Source organism: Oxyura jamaicensis, chromosome 4, assembly GCF_011077185.1.
Source record: "Oxyura jamaicensis isolate SHBP4307 breed ruddy duck chromosome 4, BPBGC_Ojam_1.0, whole genome shotgun sequence".
NCBI classification, from domain to species: Eukaryota; Metazoa; Chordata; class Aves; order Anseriformes; family Anatidae; genus Oxyura; species Oxyura jamaicensis.
In genome coordinates, this window is record NC_048896.1 from 55845685 (window position 1) to 55868046 (window position 22362).

At 39.5% G+C, this 22362-nt stretch overlaps 1 long non-coding RNA gene across 1 annotated transcript in view; it reads left to right on the top strand.

The window, feature by feature from the left end:
* The window catches only part of LOC118165455, a 77297-nt gene that overhangs the window by 22091 nt on the left and 32844 nt on the right, over positions 1-22362 (top strand). The window contains exon 3 of the long non-coding RNA XR_004750049.1: positions 17328-17439. This is a non-coding gene — a long non-coding RNA (uncharacterized LOC118165455). The remainder of the gene's footprint in view (positions 1-17327; positions 17440-22362) is intronic.

Genomic DNA, 22362 nt, shown 5'->3' on the forward strand with positions numbered 1-22362 from the left:
GAGTAATAGTTGCAGCTCAGGATAGAAAAGCCGCTATTGCTCTTGGAAGAATACATTAATTAAAATAATAATAATAATAATAATAATAAAAAGGATTCCTGTTAAGAAGTGTAACACTTGTTCCTTTTAGTGAGTGGAAAAAAAAACAGTTGATCAATTACTCTTTTTTTGTAATGGCTTCACACGGGAGGCTTGTGAATTTCATGTTCAATTAATAGCTACACTGGTTAGCATTTGTAATACATATGTGGTAGTTATGCTAGGAAAGGATCTGTCTCGTGTAGGTAGATAAAAGCTGAGTTCCTTTAAAGAATGTCTTGAAGTAGGGCTTGCGCCATTCAACTTGAGGGCTTCTGGGAGTGAAACTCCAGTGAGAGTTTTCATATCCTTGGGGTATCGTGGTTTTTACTTTTATGAAAAGTAAAGGAAAAGATGATTTGTAAAGCTTTAGATCAGGTTTCTGAAGGGCAGTTCTGGTAGAGTATCTGTCTTGCTGAGATCTATATAGTTGTTATCCTGATTCTATTATTAATTAAACTCAGCAAATACACTTACCTATTTAAAGCTATTACTGTGACACAGAATTTTGAGAAAAATGGGATATTTCGGTAGATAAAACACAGCAGGATTCTGAAACTGACAGGAAGGAATAATTCTGAGAAAAGAGGATGGAGAAGAAAGTGTAAGAATTTCAAGACCTGCACTAAGATGGTAAAAATTAATGTTATTCTGGAGCATAACACACTTCCCTTTTAACCTTCGTTTCTGAAGAACCCCCTCCACTCTCTTGGCACTACTGTTTTCCCACAAGGCAACTTAAACTTTCAACGTTAAATGACTTTTCTATAAAATGTGATAGAAGTACTGCTTAGTCAATGGTGTTGTGTTCAACATGCTGTCAGACAGCATCGCATCTATGTGTAAAAGAGAAATGAAGAGAAACTGGTGTTTTTCAAGAACTGTTCCTTATTTCCCTTAACTATTGTATTTGAGATGTATTCTTTTTTTAGAAGACAGCTTCAGAAGAACTGTTGACTTTACAATAAAATCAGAGCATAAACTTGTGACCCTTATCTTTACCACTGTTTAAACTCATCTGAGGTTGTCTTTGACATTGTCTTTCAAGAAGGCAGAATGAAGTGAACATGTTGGGCTAGTTCCCTAGGGGATGTAAATAATCATAACTATTTCCTATTTGAGTTAAAATCAATAGTGTTTTTTGTTTGTTTGTTTGTTTTTTATAGGCAGTTTAAAGAGAGAGAGCTTCAGATTTTCAGAAGCATGAAAGATCAGGAAAAAAGGGTAGAGTGTCTGTAGCTGGATAGATCTAACTTCTACTATATTTAACTGGGAGTTGTAAAGGATAAAACTTGCATAAAATTCAGATCACCTTGATTGTTCTAAGGCCTCTGGTTTCTTAGTGTGTTTGTTTGTTTGTTTGTTTTTTTCCCTGTAATTCATTTAGGGACCACAAAAATACATTATTTATGGAATATCATCACTCTTCTACTTGAAAGGTAGCACAGAATCACTGTAGTCATAATTAAAAGCAAGAAGTATATTTATAGAGTTATTTTATGACCTGCAACAGCCTTCTGTACATTAGACTTCTCTGAAACATGGTAGGTTTTCCTATGTCTGGACAAGGAAGAGACAGAGGATTTGCTATGAGTTTGAGAACCTTAACCGTAAACACACTGTGATCCTCAAGACAGAGCATAAAGAACAGCAGTATCTGGGAGCAAAATGGAAAGTCCTCTACAGCAGGTGTTCTGCTTTCCCCTTACCCAGAGAGATTAGGCATTCCAATGAATATTTTAGGAGTAAGACATTTGGATGAATACTAGCCATATGCCTGAAGACAGGTTTCCTACTGGAAGGTGAAGGATTTGCTGAAAACTTTCTTGCTCCTCTCAGTTATGGAGAAGAGGAAATAGAGGATTAATGCAGTTTAGAACTCACTTTTTCAGACTGCGGATATCTTGATATGCAGTTGCAGCTAGGTGAGTACCATTACCACAACAGTACTGTTACCACACCAGTTCAGGGATGATGGGAGCTATTTCAACAGCTCTTTCCTGCTCATATATTGATGGATGATATGTAGTTGTGTTGTTTTTTACAGGGCATCAGTGAGAGTCAGATTTGTTCTAGAAGCAGAGGGAATTCTTCTTTACAAATCAAATTGTTAATATACAAAAATTGTGAGTTAGATTCATATACATGCAATGCAAAAATTATAGTTTTACAAATACCAATGGGAAGAAGTCAAGGAATTTGTGATTGTGTCTACGAGGGCTGTACTTAGAAGGTGTACAATACATAAATAACAAAAGGAGGACTTTCATTGAGTTGAGGAACAGCTGAAATTACGCTATGCTTTGAGTTGTCCCTGGCAGCAAGTGAATCCATCAGTCTGCTTCAAAAAGCAAAAAAATTATTCTTTGTAAGTTTGAGCAACTAAATCATCTCATAATTTTGTAGTACATGAGAACTGGTGGAAGCTTCACTGAAATAGTTTGGAACAGATCCACTAATTTCAATGAGTCTCAAAGCAGATTCTGTCACATTAAAGATTTGAGCAACCAGAAATTGTTTTGAATGGAGTTAGATGACAAAATACTAAAAAGCAATCTTGATTTCATTTAATATGGTCCTGACATATGTGTGTTTTCAGGTTTTCAATTAAGGCATCTCAATTTCAGTTGTGTAATGTGATTTCATCCACTGAAAAATTGTAAACAAGTCGAAGCAAACACATAAAAACTTTTTTTTCAATACATTTTTCTGGTAAAACAATACCAGCTCTTAAAGTTTCAAATGTCAGCCTAAAAAATACTCAGACTGAGACTTGTGACCTTTCATTGTTGCTTAATTTGTAACAAAAAATGCTAGAAGAAACCAAAGGATCTAAATTTCTTTGTCTGTGTCTCTATGACCTATTTGCTCTTCCTGTTCCCAATAATTGCAGTAGTATATGCTCTGAATCATGTTCTTGGCACTGAATAAAGAAGGAAATAACAGCTGTCTAGGAAGCAGGCTTTTTTGGGATCTTAAGTATTTGGGGGACAGGCCAAAACCAACTTTTGAACATTTTCACAGAATCACAGAATTACACAGAATTGAAGGGGTTGGAAGGGACCTTGAAGGATCATCGGGTCCAACCCCCCTGCCAAAGCAGGTTCCTCAGAGCAGGCTGCCCAGGGAGGCATCCAAACGGGCCTTGAATATCTCCAGAGAAGGAGACTCCACAACCTCCCTGGGCAGCCTGTTCCAGTGCTCCGTCACCCTCACCATGAAGAAGTTCTTTCGCATGTTGGTGCAGAACTTCCTGTGTTCTATCTTGTGGCCATTACCCCTTGTCCTATCCTCACAAACCATTGAGAAGAGGTTGGCCAAATCCCTCTGTCTCCCACACCTCAGGTATTTATACACATTGATGAGATCCCCTCTCAGTCTTCTTTTCTCAAGGCTGAACAGATCCAGGTCACTCAGCCTTTCTTCATAGGGAAGATGCTCCAGGCCCCAAATCATCTTTGTGGCCCTCCGCTGGACTCTTTCCAGGAGATCCCTGTCTTTTTTGTACCGGGGAGCCCAGAACTGGACACAGTACTCCAGGTGAGGCCTGACCAGGGCAGAGTAGAGGAGGAGGATCACCTCCCTTGACCTGCTGGCCACGCTCCTTTTAATGCATGCCAGGATCCCATTGGCCCTCTTGGCCATGAGGGCACACTGCTGGCTCACGGTCAACCTGTCGTCCACCAGGACCCCCAAGTCCTTCTCCGCAGAGCTCCTCTCCAGCAGGTCGTCCCCTAGTCTGTACTGAAACATCCAGTTGTTCCTTCCCAGGTGCAGGACTCTACACTTGCTCTTGTTAAACCGCATTTGGTTTCTTCCTGCCCATCTCTCCAGCCGGTCCAGGTCTCGCTGAATGGCAGCACAGCCTTCTGGCGTGTCAGCCGCTCCTCCCAGCTTTGTGTCATCAGCGTACTTGCTGAGGGCAGACGCTGTTCCCTCATCAAGGTCGTCGATGAAGATGTTGAACAAGACCGGACCCAGCACCGACCCCTGGGGAACACCGCTAGTCACAGGCCTCCAGCCGGACTCTGCTCTGCCGATCACCACCCTCTGAGCTCGGCCAGTCAGCCAGTTCTCAACCCACCTCACTGTCCACTCATCTATCCCACACTTTCTCAGCTTTGCTAGCAGGATGTCATGGGAGACGGTATCAAAAGCCTTGCTAACGTCAAGGTAGATGACATCCACTGCTCTCCCCGCATCTACCCAGATGGTGATGCCATCCTAGAAGGCAACGAGGTTGGTCGAGCATGACTTCCCCTTGGTGAGTCCATGCTGACTACTCCTTCTTCTCTCCCAATTGCTTGGAGATGGCACCCAGAACAAGCTGTTCCAACACCTTTCCAGGGACAGAGGTGAGACTGACTGGCCTGTAGTTTCTCGGATCCTCCTTCTTGCCCTTCTTGAAGACCAGAGTGACATTGGCTATCCTCCAGTCTTCAGGTACCTCTCCTGTTCTCCAGGACCTTTCAAAGATGATAGAGAGCAGTTCGGTGATCACCTCTGCCAGCTCCCGTAGCACACGTGGATGCATCCCGTCGGGACCCATGGATTTGTGTGCATTGAGCCCACTCAGATGCTCCCAAACCACTCTCTTGTCAACCAGGGGGGAGCCCTTCATTCCCCAGACCCTTTGTCCTCCTGCCAGGGGTGAGGAGTCCTGGGGGGGAGTCCTTGAAGCAAAGACTGAAGCAAAGAAAATTGTCTTCAATGTATTGTAGGAACCGTTTGGACTGCACATGCCTGGCTGAGTTGCTTACCCAACAGATGTCTGGCTAATTGAAGTCCCCCATGAGCACCAGCGGCCGTGATCTTGAGGCTACTACCAGCTGCTTGTAGAAGGCCTCATCGACCTTCTCCTCCTGATCTGGTGACCTGTAGTACACCCCCAGAATGGCATTCCCCATACCAGCCCACCACTTAATTCTCACCCACAAGCTCCCCACTTGTCCTTCACCCTCCCCCAGGTGGAGCTGGGTACACCCTAATTGCTCCCTCACATAAAGGGCAACCCCACCCCCCCGCTTCCCCAGCCCGTCTTTCATAAAAAGGACAGAGCCCTCCGTGACAGCGTTCCAGTCATGCGAGCTGTCCCACCACGTCTCTGATTGCAATGAGATTGTGGCCCTGTGACCAAACAGAGATCACAAGCTCATCCTCTTTATTTCCCATGCTCCGCGAATTGGTATAGAGGCATTTTAGGGCAGCAGCCTTTATTCCTTCTGCTATAGCTGTGTTTTTTGGGTTCTCTCTTCAGGAAAGTTGGAAGTGACTTAAATCACTTCCTGCTCTTACTTTTCAGCTCTACTTTTGTACTTGATTGCTTATTTGACCAATGATCTGGTTTTTAATCGTGTTCTGTTCTTATAAAATGGCAAAAGGCTTAAGAAGGCACTCACAGAAGTCTTCCAACTTTATTCCAAGGACTCTTTCTCCCCTAACATATTTTCCTTCTTCCCACAACATACAAGGCATGGGATAAAAGAGCAATGATCTTCTAAGTCAGAAGGAATTTCTGACCAATTTGCCTCCAGTATGAGCATTCTTAGTCATGAGGGACAGATCTAGTAAAACTATTTTAGAAACAGCACAAATGGAAAATTTTCTTCTTTCACTTATTTCACTAAATGCATATTTCAACAGATTAAGATAGGGATGTTAGTAACTATTACCCTTAAATGGTGACCAAGCTGTGTGTGTGCAACTGAAGCAGCTTCAGTTAGCTCCCAGTTAAAGGAAGAGAATCTTAATCGGTAGGCTCAGGACAACTGGCATTTGACTTGGACCATCTGAGGTAAGGCAACATCTTCAGAAAGTTAGGTTAAATACAATAGAAAATAATGAAATAAGTAGATAATTATGTCTTTAAAGTCTGACTGATATTTATTACTTTCTTTAAGTTTCTACAGTAACTGAATTGATGTCATCACTATGCAGCTCAAGAAATGAGAAGAATAATGGAGTGGGAGGATACGAAAACCCACAGAAGACTGCTCAGAGAGTAGGTTTGTAATGAAGTCATTATGTAAGCTGACTGAGGAACTGAGGGATATCAGTGTTTCATGTTTGTACAACATTTAAGGGAATATCAGCAGGCCCAGTGATGACGTGTGAAAAGTTACAGAAATCACTTGAGCATTGAACTTATTCATTCTGGGCCCACTAATGTCAGTGGCAAAGTTCCCACTGACCATAACATACCACTCAGGCTCAACTGCTCACATCATTGTTTCCTTTTTGTGGAAAACAGTGAGATAGGAAACAGGCAACAAAAAGGTTTAATAGGAATGACTGTGATTTCGAAGAAGTCTAATTAGATTGTAATCTGACTGCAGTGCAGCTGCACTCTTTTCTGTTTCCTGTTATGCAAAGGACACTGATTAATGTCCCTGTGCAAAACATTCCTGACCCTTTTCTATCTGCATTTCTAAGAATACTGTCTATAATACTGAGAGAAAAGAGAGAGAACTTTTTACAGACATAAGTGGGTTGATGGGACTGGCAGTATTCCTTTGACTGACTTTGTGATTTCACATTTCATGTGTGAAATGGGCTATTAGCTTCTTCATGGTCTTCTAAACGCAAAAAGCATGAAGTGTAACTGGTGGTGTTAGACAAGTTGTTTTAAGCATAGCTCCCAGGTATTCACCATTGAATGGAAGGTGGAATGTGCAGTTAACTGTTCTGTATGAGAAACAGCACTTTCCTAATAGGCGTTGGCTGCAGCTTGATATTAAGGCCTCGTTGGATTACCAAAAGTTCCTTCCTTTGCATAAGTAATTTATTCTTCCATTAAAATAATTCAGGTGAGAGATGTGGTCATCCTGTATTAAAATATTTAGAAAGAAAATCAGAGTACTCAATATCAGTTACTCACCAAACTTCTAAAATTAGTGAGACTAATCTCTTCAGGGCAGTCACTGTCTTTGTTTTTGTATAATGCATAACATAACATGCCTCTGTTTTTGTTTGCCTTCCCAGTGCTATCTCAATACAAAGTAAGTAAGATCATTATGATTCTGTTGTATTTCTTTCTTCTTGTAAAAGGTTTTGTCACAATTCACAAAATGAATCAGAATTATCACTGCCTTATCCATAATATGAGAATTGACAGCACCAAGCAGTAAGGTTCTTTTTTATGAAACGTAATCCCCTGGTAAAAGTCAAATTTAAGACCTTTGAAAGGCCATTTACTATTTATAGTTGTTGTGTCTCTGTGGCAGGTAGTACAGTCTTAAAGTAGAAGAGAGTAATGTCTAACATTTATATCACTTAGGTGAGTAAGAGGAGTTGTGGGCATTAACAGACCAGGTAATGAACCATGAGTTCTACTGATAGGAAAGTTTAGAAGGTTATCCTGCTCTGAGGAACCTGCTTTGGCAGGGGGGTTGGACCCAATGATCTTTCGAGGTCCCTTCCAATCCCTACAGTTCTGTGATTCTGTGATTGTGGAAGTCTGGACACAGATATATTTGAAATAAGACTGCTAAAGAAAAATAGATGCATCATCACTATAAATCGTGAATTCTAAATTAATGAACATACTTCCATAATTATAGCAGTAAGAGCAGCAATAATAGCAGTACATAATATGTAATAGTTATTAAATAAGAGTACATTTCCCTATTTAATTTTTCTTCTTGGTACTATGGTGAGGAAGTTCATGGAAACTAAGATGAAATCAAGACTCAGACCATGATTTCTAGACACTCAGACTTTGACTTCCAAGTTTTAAGATTTGACTGCAAACCACATTCTCACTGCTTGCTCTTGTGCACATAATCTGGAATCTCTTTTTTTAATCAATCTCATAAAAGCATAAAGCATATAGCGTTTTAAATATTCAAAGTACTGTAGAGGCATTAATGTTAATTCTGTCTCTTTCATTCCCGCACAATAGAGCGGTGTTTTACTCCTCACTGTCTTCCCCCCCACACACCCCGCACCCTTCAGTGAAATATAATTTGTGCTGAACTTTGAGAATTTGTAGAGCTTCCCAAGTTAGGTGTCAGATTAACTCCTGCTTCATATTTGATGATTCCTTTCTCTGCCTGTCCTGAAACTGTGCTTGGACAGGCTTGGACAGTCTTGAGAATGGTATGTCAGAGCTAAGCTATAAGTGCTGGAGGCAGGAGGGCAAGATTTACAGCTGAACAACCAGGAAACAAGGCTGTGAGAATTAGGAACAAAGGTGTTAAACCTATTCACCCTCCTGAAAACAACTTCTCTGTTACCTGAATTAACTCTGTTAACAGGTAACTCTGTTACTTGTTGCGGTAATCTTGATCCTAATGAAATGATAAACCTAAAGAAATCTGAAGTTACCCTAATGGGAATTTGATGGTTCCTCCACACCTGAGGAGGTGCTTTAGCAGCCACTTGCAGAATATTTTCAAAATGCTAGGAAAGAAGTTTGATACTGTTGAGTGTTCAGGAGTGAGAGAGGAAATCAGCCAAGCTTGGAAAGTCCCTCCAGTACAATACAGAAACATCCTTTCTGAAGTGAATGATATAGCTCCATCTTTCACTCACTAGAGAAAAACAAAGCACAGTGATACGCTCTGCAGGAAATTGAGTTGGTAGTGACGTTGAGGCTGTGCTTCAGCTGTTTCATAGACTTGTTTCTCAGGTCACAACCTTTGCCACTTCTGCCATTTATGTGTTAGCTTCATCTCTGGCTCTGGTTTGGGGTAAATCAGTTGATTCCCTAGGTAGTAAAACTTAGGAACAGGGCAAAAAACTGAGTCTGAGGTTAGATTCAGCCTGAGCTCTTTGCAGCTGTGAATTCAGGCTCAGACACAAACTCAAGTATCAAAGGGAATAGCCAGGATAGAGAATCCAGGGTACAGAGCCCTGATGGCTATCAAAGCATTAAATGAATAACACAGCTGGACTTCAGGCCTTAAGAATCTGCATTTGCCAAGGACATTTATCATGAGCACTAAGGATTGTCTGTTTGTATGATTGTTAACAGTTTTTGATGTTCCTTATTTATTCCTGATGAAGCAAGTATGACATCTGTCGGTGTCTGTCTTAGGTGAACTCTTTGTGATAACACACTCACTCTAATAATAGCAGTGCTTGTATGCATGTTTGCCTTTGAGGTCTGAAATGTGATACAGCTGCTAGCAAATTTCCATGCTCTACTGCTTTTCAACAGTCAGCCTCTTCCAAGATGAAAGGAGGACAGTTAACAGTATTTCAGGATGAAAACAGCATCTTGTATATAGGTACAGCTAGCCCAAGCAAGGATGTATCATCATTTGTCTACAACGTCAGCCTGTTGGGTGCTGCAAACTGCCTGTTTAGCTTGTGCCTAAGGTGGCTGAGATGGACTGCTGCAGTCTGAACAATCCATCATCACTCCATCTGCTGCTGCTTAGAGAGAATCAGTTTATGAGAGAATAAGGAAGGGAACAGCAGCCCTTGCATGTACCCTCAGCCCAAAACAGACATTTTTCCTATCTTCACATCTGCCTCAGGCCTGCCAGGAAAAGGGCAGAAAGCTTCAATCTCTGGGAGCCCCAGTATCATTTGAGTTCTGCTTTTGATCCTGCCCTACCTTTAGCCCATATATCTTTGCCCTTCTTTTGCTGGGGAAGCTGCTGGAAAGGAAAGTGAAGGAAAACTAGTTTACTTGAGGGGGGAATGGGATGTGCATGTGAAGCTAAGAAGATGCTTTTGGAGGTGGGGAAGAGGGGAGAGTTATGTGTGCAGGGGGTGTTGATAGGTAGGTATCTTAAAAGGACAGTAGCTGGAGCGGAGGGACAAGAACATGCCAGAAGAGGGGCAGGCTTAACAAAAGGAAAGGGAAAGATCTTTGTCTCTTTCTGCAGCTTTCAAAGTGTCCCTCAGGCCCAAGACCCCTGCCTCTATTTGTACTCAGACTTTCCCTGTACCTGACTGCTTGCTCCCAGTCCTACTCAGTTAAATCTGAGTACTCTCCTAATTCTCGTTCTAGTTCTGTCAGCCTTTTCTGTCCCCCACTTCCCCATACTGTTTCTTCCACCCCTGAAAAATACAATCATTTTTCTGCCTAGGGACAGCACCATTCAATTTTGCTTTTGTAGCTGTGTAGCTTTGAGTCTTCTCATCTATAAGGTAGTCCAAGAGCTTAATGGGGAATCATCGTGTTGTTAATATGCAATATACTTAAAGTACTCTACAAGCTTCTTTCCTACTGTAGAAACATTCTAATAGGAAAGAAGAAGGGTTACAAAATGACTTTGTGATAGAAAATAAGTATAAGCATAGTGAAAGTAACTTACAGAGTTTCCTTTAATGCTGAAGTGATAAATAGGGATCTTGAGAAAATACTTCAGTGCTGCACAGAAGTGTCCATTCCATCAGCATTCTTTAAACTAGAAAATTCCGGGAAACAGGGTGTTAGTGAAGGGTAAGGGTTATTCTTGTTTGCTCAGTGAGTGTTTGCTGAACAATAAATTTTACTTTATTGGAGTGTGATTGGAAAGTAATCTTATGATCAAATATACTCTAGTATTTTCAAGTACAGCTTGTTCAAAGTACTAACAAAAAGGGATTGGTCTCTGTGTGATCCCAAACTAAACTCTTCCCAGTGCCATGCTAGAGGTACATATGGCAAGGTGAAATACTCCATTATCAGATACAAAATATTAAGTATTGGTTGATTACATTCCAGTAATGAACCATCTTGAAACTATAGATCAGTCTGTTGCTGATTTCTATGCTGTGTATTAATGCACAGTGAGCTATTTTCCCTGTACTCCTCAGTTTTGCTTAATTGCCCGTACTGTTGTTAAGTACCAAAGAGAGTCAAGGGGTTTTGACTGAACCTGGAAAGACTACACTGAGCAATTAAATACAGAATTTCTAATCTATCCTTACATTTAAAATGTTGCAGTCTTCTATCAAAATATTAATCCAGGTGTGACCATTAAAAGCAGAAAATCTGTATATTGGTTTTTAGATAACCATGGAGCAGATGTGCAATCTACTTAAAAGGCATAGGATACAACATGCACACATTAGCTCTCTTTATAATTGTTCCTTAAGACCAAAGTACATAAACGCATACTTTTGGGTCTGCAGTCATACTAATGTTGGCATAGTTCGCAGGCTGTGCTAAAAGAACACACTGAGTCAGAATTCTTTTTCCACATAGGAAGCAAGACATATTTTACACAAAATGTAAGTATTTGCTTTCCTGTCCTGCATGAAGAGAATTATTTCTTGGTAATTACCACAGAACAAAACCAGGATACTGTCCACCGGCAACTCTGATGATTTTGTAGCCGCAGCTAAAGAAAACTGTTAATTTATGCTATTCTGTTTAATTGCTTTTAAAATACAGAGGAGAAGGTGCAGAGAAGAGCTATGGGAGAAATGTCTATCCTTGCATTTTCTCTATGTGAGCGGAGAAAAAACATTAATCAAAGTAGCCTATGTTCGCTATGTTCTACTATGTTCAGGACAGAGAGAATAATTTGTATTTAGGATTGTCTGGCTTGGTGTGAGGCATTACCACTACACAGGGAAATGAACTGCACCCTAATTTAAGCAGTGCCACAGGCCAGTGCTTGCACAGCATGAGTCTTAGAAAGCCTTACCTTTTCCTTTCACAGATGTGGCATGAACACAGCAGTACACATAGCACCATTTTCTGTTTAAATGCTGAAATAAAGAATCTCCCCCTTGCTTTTGATGGTGTTCATGTCACCAGAGTACTATGCTGCTGGCCACTCTGCCCTACTCCAAGATGTTAATTTGGGGCTGGGTGAAGCACAACCCTGTTGACACATCAAGCATAGGAAAATAACAGACTCTGATTATATCCACAAATTATCTTTTTTAGAGGGTAATCATGTGGTAGATTATCATAAAATGGTATGGGTTGGAAGTGACCTTAAAGACCATCCATTTCCAACCCCCTGCCATGGGCAGGGAGACCTCCCTCTAAACCAGGTTGCTCAAAACCCCATCCAGCCTGGCCTTGAACACTTCCAGAGATGGGGCATCCACAGCTTCTCTGGGCAACCTGTGCCAGTGCCTCACCACCCTCTGAGTGAAGAATTTCCTCCTAATATCTAATCAAAATCTACCCTCTTTTAGCTTAATGTCATTACCCCTTGTCCTATTGCTACGGTCCCTGATGTATAATCTCTCCCCTTCTTTCCTGAAGACCCCCTTTAAATACCGGAAAGCCACTACAAGGTTTCCCAGCAGCCTTCACTAGACTAAACAATACCAACTCCCTCAGCTTGTCTTCATAGGAGAAGTGCTCCAGCCCTCTGATCAACTTTGTGGCCTTACTTCAATTTTACATATCCATTTTGTGTATTTACAGTAATTAATGATTCCAGAACGGGGAGTGGAGTGAGAGATGGGGAGGTGTTTTTGCTTTGTTAACTGCTGTTTTCTCTGTTTCGTCTTTTTCCAGGAAGAGAAGCTTAACAAATTTGTGTTTAGCTCAGGCTTAGTATATGAAATTATCCTAAGGACATGAATTGTGAGCACTGTCATCTTCATCCTGTGATCTGGTAAAAATTTAGGTCATCTCTGACACGTTCTTAAACTCTCCCTTATGATACAGCCATTGACATAATGTAGGTTATGTCAACAGGACTGTTGGGTAGTCATACAGTTTTCTCTAATTTGCTGCCCACCCATGAGAGAGAAGCAAGTAGGGAGGTCTTTCAAACTTGAAGTGCCCTAAGTTGAAAGGTGTATTTGTGGTGGGTCATTTTTGAAAAGACACTAAGCATATTGGACAAAAGCAATGCACCTTCCAATTATTTTATTTGTCATGTCTTACTGTAGATGCAAAATTAAACATCTGTCTCTTTGATAGTGTGGTGGTTTAACCGTGCTAGGCAGCTGAACACCACAACCGCTCTCTCACTCCCCCTCCTCAGATGAGGAGGGGAAGAAGTAAAGGAAAGAACAACTCACGGGTTGAGATAAGGATAATTTAATTAAAGAGAAAAAATATTATTAAGGAAATATTATTATTAATTAAACAATTCAACTAAAGGGAAAAAAGGGAAAGGGGAAGAGGGAGGGGGAAAGGGAATAACAAAACAAAACAAGTAAAGGCTATGTGGAAGTGCAGAGGAAAGAAATTACTCTCTACTTCCCACAAATGAGCGATGCTGGACCACGTCCTTGAAGCAGGGCCTCACCGCATGTTGCCGGTGTTCGGACAGACGTTTTCGCAATGAGAGCCCACCCCTCCCCTCTTCTTCCTTTTTCCACCTTTTATTGCTGAGTGTGACATCATATGGCATGGAATATCCCTTTGGTTGGTTTAGGTCAGCTGCCCTGGTGATGTTTCTTTCTCACTTTTTTGCCCACCCCCTAGGAGGGTTAGAGAGAGTCCTGATGCTGTGCCAGCACTTCTCAGCAGCAGACACAACACCGGTGTGATACCACTGCTGTTCTAGCTACAAGTGCAGAACGCAGCACTGTATGGGCTGCTGCAGGGAAAGTTAACATCCCAGCCAGACCCAGTACAGATAGGCACTGGCATTGATTTTAAGTTGTAAATAACTTTTCATATAATATTCTGTTTGATGTAAAATGGGCCTTTATACTTGACTGCTAAGTCACTGAACTTTATTTTTGTCCAGCTGTGTTAGTGTAAATGCATACCAGTAACACTCTAATGCAGGGCTTAACCCTTTTGTACAAGAGAGAGGATTCAGTTCTCAGAGTATTCAGTGAAGAATTCTTTTTATAAAATACGATATTCTGAAAAAGTATTAGTCATTGTTTATTATCAAGCATTATTTGCCTGATATTGCCCCTGTTTTATACATAGTGAACACCGATTCCTAATGTTTTAATATTTTTTTCCAAAACTTTTCAATCCTCAGGAATACTTTTTCAATACAAATACAATGATAATTTTAACACACATTCTCTGTTTGGCTTCTGTGGTCATCAGTGAAATATTTGATTGTGGGATGTTTCAGGGTCTCAATGTGTGGGAACTTACTTACTTCCTTAATTGTCCACTTGCAAAAATCTGTTTCCATACCCAAGTATGGTATATGACCCAATAGGCAAAAAGGATATTTTAAGGACTAAAGATCGTTGTTGGATTGTTGTTGTTGTTAAGTTTGTGCTCTTGAAGTCTAGCTAAGTTCAGATAGCAGCTTTTAAAGCTTAGAAAGCAAGAAGTTGCAGGACTATCCCATTTGACCTCTCTCTATATATAAGTTTCATGGGGATTTTTGCCTGTGCTCATCCATTTCCCATTTTCTGACCAAGAGTACGCCTCCAAATCAACCTGCAATTTATGGGCTGGATATATTGCAAGCTCACTAAAAGCAATAGTTTTGAAAGATGGCTTTTTTATTGCTTTTTTCTTTAGCCCATCATGTTCCTAGATCAGGAACCCAGGCATGCTTTCTTGTTTATTTTTGTTAGTGCTACTTTTTTTTTGTCTTTCTTTTCTTTCCTCTTCTTCCTTCTCTTTTCTTGCTTCTTCTTTTTCATTTTCTTTCTGCTTTCTTTTCTTCTTTCTTTTCTCCTTTCATCTTCCTCTTCCTCCTCTCTCTTCTTTCTGATACACAAAGCTAGACTGTGATCCTATTTACTACTACTGTTAATTTGGCCTATCCCCTTCAATATCCTTTAAATTATTTGGGAAATCCTCTGGCATGTGAATGGTCAGAATGTATTTTACTCATGTGTGTATATATATATGTATATGTAAACATATAAATAACTGTTAATAACTGTTCCTCTAAATATAAAACTCTTATGTGCAACTTCTTTAGCCTCAACTACTGCTGAGAGCTAGAACAGACTAATCTTCAGAATAGGGTGTGGGGTTTTTTGTTTGTTTTGTTTGTTTGATAGAGGATATTCACAGTCATAATTCATTTCTGTTTTCTTCTGTGGTAGAGTGATGCCTTTGTAGGGAGGAAAGTTCTGCATAAATTTGTTCATTAACCCTGGTTTGCTGGCTGTAGTAAGAAACCCTCTTTGGGATTACATACACGTAGAAGTGGGAGCACAGGAGAATCCACACTTTCTTTGTTAACCTTAGCAGTAAGTAGACCTAGAGTTTACAAATTGCTTCTGGCCAAGTATTTTCGGTTATTGTTTAGGTGCATGCTTTGTCTCTGTGGTACTGCAGTATTGCCTAATTGGTATTTTACCCTTGCTTATTTAGTTGAAAAGTTCAGTTTGTCCCAGCTAATCTTTAATCCACAGCAACTCCCAAATGTATTCAGTGTGCTGAATATATTGAGTAGTACATGTTGAGGCTGGAATAATAAATTAAAAGGTCATTTGTGTTCAGTGAAATATGATTAGGGATCTCTGTAATTTGCACTCCTCTGAACTCGGATACGTGCTGGCAGCAGTTCTATACTGAAAGCCTGTAGTATGGGTGTGCTGGGTCAGCTTTGGCTAAAGCTGGAGGCTCCGAGGCTCTGAACTCCTACCCAGCTGCTTCCTCACTCCCCCTTCTCAGTAGGACAGGGGGAGAGAATAGGATGAGAATGCTTGTGGGTCAAGATAAAAACAGGCAGATTGCTTCCTTATTACTGTAGAGGGCAAAGGAGACTCATATTGGAGAAAACTAAATTTATTGCTAATGATAATAGATTTTGGAAGTTAGAAATAAAGACAAAAACAAAAACACAACTGCATTCCTTCACTCCAGGTCCCCTGTGCCCAGCCCTGAGCAGTACTGAGGATATGGTATTGGTGAGGGTGATTGTCATAGTGACTTCTCTCTTCTGTTCCTTCCCTCTCACACTTTTCCCCTGCTCAGGCATGGGCTCTCACAGTAGGCTGCAGTCCTTCAGGAAGAACCTGCTCCAGTATGGCCTCAGCATGGGCCACAGTTCCTTCAGGAAGTATCCAACTGCTCCACTGCAGCATCTTCTATGAGCTGTAGGGGATATCTGCTCAAGTGACATAAAGCTCCTCCTCTTCAGCACCATAAAGCACCTTCTTCTTTGACCTTGATGTTCCCTCAGCTCTTTCTTACTCTCTTTGTTCCCACCTCTTCTCTCTGACATTTGTTTTTCCTTTCTTAAATATGTTTTCACAGAGGCAACTGCACACTTGACTGATGGGCTCAGCCTGTGGCGGGTTTGTTGCAGAAGAGAAAAGAAAATCTCAATGAAAATTAGAACCATAATAAATAATGCTACATGTTAACTAACATAAGAGTCTGGAATGACAATAATGACAAAAAGGCTAGTTTAGGTGGAGATATTTTAGGCAATGACTGCCAGAATGTTGAAAGATTTCTTCCTAGAAAGGAAATTGCTAACAATTGGGATCCTTACAGTGAAGTTATAAAATTCTGGCTGAAGATTTACAATAACATTCCCTGTTAGAATATATTCCGAGGAAGTTTTCATTATTTTAGATGGGCTAAAAATGAGGCAAAAAGCTCCCTCAGTTCTGAAATTACTTGTATATGTTTTGACTCAACTCTCTGACTTTAGGCAAAAGAAGCTTTCAGTTCTTCATCAAGGAAAAAAATAAGCAATCTCAAACATAAAGTTGGTTTTATTTGCAAAGGAAGAATGAGTTTGTACATTTGTTTGTAAAATTATTGCTAAAGGTACATATCAGATAGTGTTTGAGCAATCTTGAAAATAAAATTGCATAGAAAGGCTGCCCTGTATTTTAAAGTCTGTAGTTTTATGTTACAGAGAATGTGTTCTGTAAAATGCTTAGTCACTTTAGACATAGCCAAGATTTATGATGTTGAGCTGATTTTGCTGGGTTAATTAACAGAGAGCCATTTCAGACTACCTTTAAGTTGGTTGTATTTTTTTACACAGTGAAACTTGAAAATTCCAGTAATTCTTTTTGGAATGCAGAAAAAAACACTAAATTTCCCTGAAGTACTGAGAAAGCATGAGAATGTAGTCTATATACTCTTTGTGTGTACTAGTATCCCCACACAGTATTATCCTGGGACATAAGAAAAATTTAAACTACTTCATTACACAGTTTTTGACATTCATTTGTCAAAGGAATACTTTTCACAAGACATCAGTAGTCTTACAATAAAGCTGTAACTTAAGTTGTTTAAAAGATTGTATCTAAAGATAAAATTCTCTGATAGAAACTATTTTCAAGTAAAAAATAATTTGACATGCAAGTCTGCTTACAACAAGGAAAGAGCTAACAAGGATCTCTAGCCTGAATAGATTTCTGAGCTCTCTTGGATATGTTTGTGTCACAGCAACAGTTGTGAGCAAATATTTTTTGAAGTAAACATTTTTTCCTTGCAGAAATGTTGTCCAGCTGTACTGTTCAAATTCCAGCATATGTCTCAGAGTCCCAAATGTTGTGCAAAAACTGGTCTGGAAGACTTTCTGGCAGCATATGAGGAGTTAAAAATAGGTGAGCATTATTTTGCCTTTTTGGAGGACAAAATGTTTTTGTAAGGCTTTTTGTTGTGCTCTTCCAAATAATTGTAAGATCTATTTCATATAACTGTACTTATAATTGATCTTACACCGTAGTTTATTAACAGAAAATTTTAATGCCGAGTTAGGGTTGCCTGGAGGTATAATCATACCCTTCTGGAATGGCTGGTTCAGCAAAACTCAAACTCTGATGACCAAAAATATGCAGACAACTTCAAGTACTACAGCTTTCACAAGACAAATATTTATGCTGAATTTGTCTCAGTTGTAGCTGCTGTGAATGTTGGAGAACTTAATTAGAGCAGTTTAGCAGAGAGAGAATGACACAGACCAGAAGAACTACACTGTGCTGGAATAGAGTGAACTTTTTTCTTCCATGGGGATGCACATGATGAGAACAAAGGAATGGAAACGTATCTCAAGAGATTTAATGTCTTTCCAGTGCTGTTTCAGCTGCAGAACCTAGGGTAGACTTGCTGTTGAAAGCAGTTAGGTTGGAGATGAGTGTAGTCTGGGTGTTTAATGAGAGCAAAATGAAGTGTAACACCCTTAAGTAGAAGAAGGCTGTAAAATAAAGCACATACAGAGGACTTTTTTTGCATGAAGCAAGAAAACATTTCACTGTGGGGCAAGGGTACAGCCTTATCTTCTTCTATATTTCTTACAAACAAAAGTATTCATGGTATGGGTTGCTGATAAAAACAGTGTCTGAGTGTATATGATCCTTAATTCTTACTCCCTACTTCTGAGAAGCTTGAGATTTGCTAATCTCTGCATTCATGGACATGATATTCAGTCAAGGAAATAGCTCTGTTACTCTTTTATTTCTAAATTTCTTAGGGTTTTGTCAATTGTGGTGGTTATAGAGTACCTTTAGTAGTTACAGATCAGTTACTAAGATAATTTGCTGTTGAAATGCTATTCATATGTAGGCAGGAAGAAAAGAAGCTCTCATTTTAACATATGGTACACCTTGTTACGGTGGAATGGGCATTTCAGTCATGATTTGCAGGCTTGGAAGGATGTAGCTAACAGTTTAATGAGAGGAGTCACAGATATTTGTGTTTAAGTCCCAAATCTTGTCAGCTTTAATATTCAGTAATACAGTAACTTACAGGACCAGGACCAGGGTGGTGGTGGTGGGAGGGATGTGATACTTTCTATACCTTCTATACCTTTCTATACCTTCACCCTTTCCTTGTTACTCCTTATATCATATCCTTGCTATCATTTTTCTGTCCCTTTATATCACTGGAGCTTAAAAATATTCCTTGCTTTCTGGCAATAGCAGCGAATTCATTCAGTTATGCGGCTGCTCCCAAGTAAGCTGTGCTGTGCCAGTTGGTCTTAGGACCAGGGAATAATTATTTACCCTTTTTTTTTTTTTTGTAAAGTCATAGAGGTCTTTGATAAGTCATCAGAGCAGAACTTTGGAAATTACTATTTCATTTACCATGTTCTATGGTAGCCTGACAGCTATCATCACCATCCTACTCAACTGCTAAGGAGCTACTAGAAGCTCCACTTCCCAGAGTCAGAAATTATGACTTCCAAATAACTGTTTCAGGAGCCCTTGGCTGTTTGAGATTGTCCTTTTTCCTGCATTAATGAGGATAAGGCATCATTTCAATAGCTTGGTCTTACTGTCAGTCTCTCAACCATGGAGGCACTGTTACAGGTACTCTGCTGGAAAAGCTTGTGTTCCACCCACTGAAATAATTAATGTTTGCTTGGTGTAAGTTTATCTGCTTGGGATTGCTTCACCAAAGCTGAGGCAAAACATTGACTGTCCAGAATTATCACTGCCTTCAGGAGATCCCAGGAGATTGGGGGTGTTGGGGGAGGGATGAAGACAGGGCATGACATTAAAATGCCAAACCACCCAACTACAAAAGAAAAACAAACAAACAAACAAACAAACAAACAAAAACACATCTTTAAGGCAACAGTTAGTTAACATTGCTACTTTATATGTCATAGCTGGATAACTTAAAACTTCAAAGCAACTTAGGAAATGCTATGAGTTCTAAGTTTCCCAAGGTAGATCTTCATAATTTATTAGTGTTGTAAAATACTAGAGACTGAGGTCCTAAAAAGGAATTATGTCAGTGATAAAAATACAGTACATCCAAGGGATTTTGGATAAGTTACGTTATCCAAATGCCTCATACCTACAACTAAGAAGACTGTCAAATCTAAGAGAGAGAAACACTGTCTGAAGACATCGGTTAGAAATGTAAAAAGTCAAATAATACACGTAAGCAGGGAACTTGTAACAGAAAAAAAGTTGCAGAAATTATCCATGATGATTTAATTATCTTTGAATTAATTGTAGCAAGCTTGCCAAAGAAAACCCAGATCAATCATTTGTTATCTTGTGAGTATAAAAGATTCTTGCAAAATGTGATGTAAAAAGTCACAATTAAGGTTAAAGAGAAGTTGTTCTTGGCTGTCATAATTGATGATGATGAACACCTGTTGTTCAGTACTGTGGCCTTAGCGGACTGGGGAGTTCCATGTAGTACTAACTGGATAAATATTAGTGACTTAATGTTTGGAGATTGACCAAAAGTATTATTTGATTTGTCTGTATACTGTTCAAAAACATAGTAGATTCTATCAATTACGAGAAATATTAGGGATTTGGGGGGCTGGAGAGAAAACGTTGCAAAAATAATGATGCAAAATATCCCAAGCTGGCAGGGCTAATATGTTTGGTCTTACTCCAAGAATACAGATTTCAAGTGAACTGAAGGAAGTATATGGATCTTAGGTAAGCTAGGAAAGGCAACTTTTAAATAGGATAGTTTCTCAGTTTTACCTATGGCACAGATAGCAAACTGCTGTGATAAAATATTGTATGATTATCATATTGTTCCTATATATTTGCTCCATATTATCTCTGTGAGAAATGCAACAAAACATTAATAGCCATCCTCTTGTGTTGTTGCCCACATTAAAATGGGAAAGGATGGGAAGCAGAAAAGATTCACAAGAATGAGAGGGTACTTAGTGTGGGTTGACAGTAGAAGCACAGTATTTGTGATGCAGGTGTCTAGGTAAATGAATTGACTAGCAATTGTACATATAATCTAGGATCTCTGAATGTGTAGCTATGTGATAATCTGGTTCTATGTGTTGTAGGAGAGCCAATCTAGCATACCTCTTTACAAGTGAGTTTACCTGGAGTCTCTAACCTACTAGGCAATAATTTTGTGTTTAAATGTCTTTTATCTTGCTAATAAAGTAGATAATACTTCCAGAAATATTCACTGATGCTGTTGTGTCATAGGAGGTTTATGTTCTGTTCCAGTTTAGTCACTTGAATCCCTATGATCTGCTGCACCTTCATGTCTGTAATTCCTACTTAGAGTCACTAGTACTGAACAATGGAACAGCTCCTTAGTACTTAAAAATGTAACGGGCAAAACATGTACACAGTGGTAACTCAGCCACATTTCTGTTATTATTATGTATTTATCAGGTGCTGTACTTAATTTAGCTAAAAAAAGAAAAAAAAAAAAAAAAAAAGCTGAATGTTGAAATCTCTGCCTTCTTCAGAAAGCTGCATCAGGAAAAATGCAAAGAACAGTGACTGTTACTTTGAGATTAAGTTGACATACACTATATTGGCTTCCACGCTAGTTCCGTTAAACTTTGGAACTTGGTTGAAGCAGCTGAGACACTGCTATAGCTACATAAAATGCCTGTTGGTACATATAATGAATACACTATTTGCATTCCTTTTTAAGTGATAGCACTGCACATAGTGCTGACTCACTCAAATGTTCATTGTGTCTCCAAGCTTTTGCTTGTAGACTATGAATGGATCCTGAAGTATGTTTCCAGCTGTTCTTTTTCTCACATAGCTATATGAACTAAAATGGATAATCTGAAATTGCTGTTGAGCCCACAGCAGCTACTTCAGCATTGGCAAAGAATCCCCCTTTCAGAGTTACATTTGCCCCAGAACAGAAAATCTCCCAATAAAAGAGGTAGCTGCATTTCAGAATTTGCCTTTCTCCACTACCATTCATGATTCTGGCTTTCACAAAGATCTCATTTCTATATTAAACTATCATCAGTGAACACTTCTATTAACCCCTTAAAAGGGGATTTGAATGGAGACATACCATCTATCAAGTCTAATGAGTTAGCTGTTTCTGCCTGGACAAACCGGACCATCAGCTGCAGACTTGCAGCTACTACCATTCTCTTTCATAGAATCATAGATTGGTTTGGGTTGGAAGGGACCTTAAAGATCATCTAATTCCAGTCCCCTTTCCATGGTCAGGGACACCTCCCGCTAGACCAGGTTGCTCAAAGTTTTTGAGTTTGAAGTCATAGGTAAAGCAACTAACTTGGTTTAACTACCATAATAGGAATAAAAATATGAGAGAGCCAATAGACTTGTAGGAAAAATGGGCCTCAACTTGTTTTTTGACAGTAGTTCACTGAAGGAACACTAATAGGAAAAGAAAAAAAAAAAAAAAAGGCAAGGAAAACTGTCAGACAGGACTAACAACAAAAACAAGAGATGAGCTAAGATCTTCTGGGGAACACAGTAAAATTATAAATTTCAGCTAACAGAAATAACTATAGCCAATTGCTCTAATAGGATAGGATCATTTTATATTAGTGATAATAAAAGAAGAGCTTTTCTCTGAAACTCCATTCAGTCATCTCTGGACTGATGTTCACAGGAAGGTTCCCACTGCAGATATCCTAAGACCATCTTAGAAAATTTCACTGAAAGGCTGGTAAGTTAGGCAAAGTTTTTTTTCCAGGGGCCTTAGCAAGAAATAAAGACATCTTAAGTACAGGGAAAAAAAAAATCTTAATTTCCTTCCATATATATTTCATAAGTGATATTATTTGAACATATTAAATTATGAAC